At 46.9% G+C, this 4,727-nt stretch overlaps 1 non-coding gene across 1 annotated transcript; it reads right to left on the reverse strand.

Moving 5' to 3' along the window:
- Positions 1-3,259: 3,259 nt before the first annotated feature.
- LOC120663096 lies at positions 3,260-3,368 on the reverse strand. The gene has a single exon (XR_005670320.1). It is a non-coding gene; the product is annotated as a small nucleolar RNA R71 (small nucleolar RNA).
- Positions 3,369-4,727: the final 1,359 nt, after the last annotated feature.

A 4,727-nucleotide genomic window follows, 5' to 3' on the forward strand; every position in this document is an offset into this window, starting at 1 on the left:
CATTGCCGGGGAACGGTTGCTGTTCTAACTTTGAAGCTAGTTGGTCCTCATATCTCTTCTTTTTCAAATTAAAAAATTCTTTTCTTTTTCTTCTTTCCTTACCTCTACCTTGATCCATGCCACCCTCATCATCATTGTATCTTTCTGCTTTCTTTGTCTCTACCTCCACCCCTGTTACCCATGGAAGGTTATCCTCGTACATACCGTCCGACCCTTTGGGGTGAGTTTCTAAAGCCATCCTCTCTGGACCTAGTTCCGCACTCAGCTATGAGATTCATCCCTCACTCATAGAGCTAGTTCAGGAAAACTCCTTCTTAAGTTTAAAGTTGTGAGCTTCCCTATCATCATCAACGAGAGGAGGAGAACGCTTTGAGCAACTGAGGACTTCCATCAGCAGAATTCGAGCTTTCATCCCGAGTATTCCTAAAATTCTGCTGAAAGGAACCTCCCCTGAACAGCCAGAATCTTGGGGAACGAGCGCTTCATGCAAATCCTACCCCACCCCCCCAGACTCGTTTATGGTGCATTCTTCTTAATTTTCCTCGAGACCATGTCTCAAGGAAAGTTGAGGAAGGAGTGGTTGGAAGAAAATGGGTCATTTTTTATGACTCGTCTATCTCAACCACAACTCCCTGGAAGAGGTATTATATGAAGCCCATCATATTCCCGTGTCAAGACAACCTCCGAGGTGTTTCACCGAGGAATATGCCTTGACCTTGACCACCATGTTATAAGTCCACAGGACTCACCTTTTTGGTCAAGGGATCATAGGGCCATACCGATCGAATCGAGTGAAATAAATTCACATCCTCGATTACCGATCAATGCTAATCAAATCAAGTGATTCAAAACTCATATCTTGTTCCTTGATTTTGATTGATGCCCAATAAAAGTTATGCTCACCCTTCACTTCAAATGAACTTCTATTGGAAGCTTAAGATGGATTGCTTTGCCAACACATTCATCTTTGATGAAGTGCGAGGCTTTCTATCTAAGGAAGGGATGAGTTGAAAGGTGCTCGTTTCCCTCGTGACCCAAACTCGGAATTATTCATTTGGCCCACAGAGTTACATGTTGACGATCATTAAATGCGAAATATGACCGTCAACTATACTCATAAAAGAAGGAAAACTATACCTCTTACTCACATATTTGTATCACTAACCTAGCTCCATATTTGTTTTCGAAGATTTATGATTTCAGGAGCACAAGTTCGGAATAAGACGAAAACACGACGAATACGCAGACAGAAGTCACAGATGATCGTGTCCTGCGTAACATGAGCAAAGGAGGCCCACAAACCAGACCAAACGGACCAACCAAGCCCCGGCACCGACCATCTGACATCAGGACCCACCAAGCAGTGTACCAGAGAAGGACGGTGGCCAGAGGCGGCAAGAGGGGGTCGGTCGACCCCCCCTTGTAAGTGTCTCCTGCTGATTTTTGGTGGGAAGCTTGATCTTATCCTCCCAAAGGCGGTTTGGCATGTTTCCATGTTTAGAGATGGCGCGAACCGACCTCAAGAGCTATTAAAGGGACCTCCCACCCCTCTCACCACACACACCACTTGAAGGCCTCTCTCTCTACACTCTCTTGTGACTTGTATTCCTTAGGGTAGTGGAGCAAGGCTAGTACTTCATCTCCTTAGCGAATCCAATCATCCTCGGGGTCGGCGAGCAATCCTCGGCCTCTGGTATGGCTCTGTATTCCGACTTTCTTTATATTCATATCGAGTTCGTTCTTGGTTATCTTGCTATGTTCTTAGCATGCTTAGCCTAGATCAGTGCTTCATCAAGTTATAGTAGTTGCTTGCTTAGACCAGATGATCTGGGTAAGGATATCGGTTCGTTGTGCTTTCGGGCTTGCCTTAGCATCTTACCTGTCCATCCGAAGGGTGGGGGACCCGGGGGTGCTACGGTAGTGACCTCATATGCGGGTATGGAGCCCGAGTATGCGGGATCCTTCGGATATGATGGTGCTCCATGGTGTGACTGTGCTAGACTGCAGGTGGTGACAGCCCTGTCGGTCCATCGGGAAGATGCTTCTCGGTTAGCGTACTCCCCGATGTTTGGGTATGGTGTAGGAGTTCATGCAAAGATGAAACAGGACTAGATGTTCTCCAGTGCGGGTCATTCTCCCCGATGTCCCTAATTTCCCGGCACCTGTAGTTCTAAGCATGTGACTAACGTAACTTATCTGCTAACATGAATAGTATACTAGGAATCTTTGCCTATGCTCCCACTAATCTTAGGATTGCTTGTTTATTCTTTATTCATGAGAGTTGGCTGTTCTGTGTGTGTCACATTACCCCTGATTATCATTCATTTATCACTTACCCCTGTATAGTCAGTGGTCTTCATCTTACTTCATACGTGTCATGGTTATGGAACTTGTAAATACACTTTACACATCCTAGCCATCCCTTGGGAAAATATAAATAACGATACCCTGAATACTTCCGGGTGAAATGCCACAACGGTATATCCGTGCGCTTGTGGATCTATCTGTAAATGTTAAGACATACCAACACCAGCATTTCTGGCGGCGTTGCTAGGAACTAACCCCTCCTAGTGGCGACGCTAAGAAATGCCAACAAGCATTTCTGGCACTGTTGCCGGGGATGGCACTAGGTGTAAAGTTATTTACTAAGTACAGAAACATGGCAATATAAGTAAGAGGTAGCTACTGCTTATTTAGGCTAATGTGTTTATCTTTTTGTTTTCTCCTGATTGGATGAAAACAGGGTAGTGTATGTCTGGTTTCTCCTTGCCGACAAATTTTGTTGAAAATCCTGAGAAGCTCGTGAGAAGGGTCTGACATCGCGTCGTCCCTCCTCCGATCTCGCAGTCGACAAGAGAACCAGCTTTCCAAGCACCATCAACAATCACTGAACCCATGGTTGAGAAGACTCTCCGCAACTTCTCCATAACCCTCAGCTGCCAATGTGGCAACTGGACCCAACGTTGATGTTGGGGATGTAAACTTTGAGCTGAAGTCCAGCCTCATTAACATGGTGCAGGCTAGCCCATTCTGTGGCAAGCCAAATGAGGACGCCAACGCCCATCTCCATAACTTTCTGAAGTTATGCAAGACCGTAACCATACGGGGTGTTATGGTTGACGCCATCAGGCTCCGCCTGTTTCCTTTCTCCCTCCTGGGAAAGCGAAGCAGTGGTTTTATCAGAACAAGGAAGCCATCAGCACATGGGACAAATGTTCCACGGCGTTCCTCGCTAAATTCTTCTCGTTGGGCAAAACAAATGCCCTACGTGGAAAAATTACAAGTTTCCAGCCGACAGGGATGGAATCCATCCTAGAAGCTTGGGAGAGACTGCAAGAATACATACTCGCCTGTCCTCATCATGGCATGGACGAGTGGCTCGTGCTCCAAAGCTTCTACAATGGGCTAACTACAACATCCAGAGCCCACCTTGATGCTGCTGCTGGAGGAGCCTATCTCGACCTTACAGTCGCCAAGGCTACGGCCTTGATTGAAAAGATGGTCTCCAACCAGGGCTGGAACGAGGAACGTTCCCAGCCCAGATCCATGGGCGGAATGCACACAGTCAAGGAGACGGACATGCTCGCCGCCAAGCTCGACCTCCTAATGAAGAAGCTTGACGAAGGGAACCGGCAACAAATGCTTGTTCCCGTCCATGCCATGAACTCGTACTTCACGTGCGAGGTTTGTGGTGACAGTGGACATTCGGTGAATGACTGCCCCGAGACCCGTGAAGATGCATCCTACATCAACAACAACAACACCAGGTTCCATCGACAAGGAGGCCAGGGGTGGGGTCAAACACGCCCACCATTCCAAGGAGGAGGTAACAACTTTAACACAAATTTCAATTCGAATCAACCCTCCTTGAGAGACTTAGTCTATGGCCAAGCTAAATTAAATGAATCATTACACAAAAAGCTTACTGCCAACGATAAAATTTTAGAAAGCATACATGCTAAAGTTAAAACTCTTTCTTCTGCTCATAAAAACCTACTAAGTTTCAACAAAATGATAGATACTCAACTGGCTCAAATCGCTGCTGCTGTTCCTGTCTCTGAGTCCGGGAAGATTCCGGGGCAACCCGAATGTCCCATTGAAACTGTAAATATGGTGTCTACCGGGTGGGGTAACCTTCCACGATAGACTTCTCGAACTAACCATGCAGGAAGGTACAATCCCCCAAAGAATGATACTTGGGATGGCCTGGTAGCAGCAATTCAAGAAGATCCAGGGGTCCCCATGATCAGCTGCTCAATTTTTTATCAATACTACGAGCATGCACTCTGCGACCTGGGGACCAGTGTCAACATTATGCCCATGGTAATATACGAGAAACTCTTATACCCTGCTCTCTCCCCAACATATATGTGTGTGTAGCTCACAGACTCTACAATCTGGTATCCCGAGGGGATAGCCAAGAATGTCCTGGTCCGCGTGAGAGACTCCTTTGTCCTTGCGGACTTCGTGGTCATGGATATAGAAGGCGACCTCGGAATCGAGCTCATCCTTGGGCGACCATTCCTGAGGGCCGCCAGAGCAAGGATTGATGTGGAAGAGGAGAAATCCGCTTCCGCGTCAGAAAGGAGAACATATTCTTCAAATTCAAACAGAGGGAAGAGCAGCGCATCCTGAACCGACAGGATGACGAAGGGCAGACACTTTGGGATTGTAACACCTGGTTAATAAAAGGACATAAACCGAGCAATCATATACGTGCCAGGATC

This window comes from Panicum virgatum, chromosome 2N (genome assembly GCF_016808335.1).
Source record: "Panicum virgatum strain AP13 chromosome 2N, P.virgatum_v5, whole genome shotgun sequence".
NCBI classification, from domain to species: domain Eukaryota; kingdom Viridiplantae; phylum Streptophyta; class Magnoliopsida; order Poales; family Poaceae; genus Panicum; species Panicum virgatum.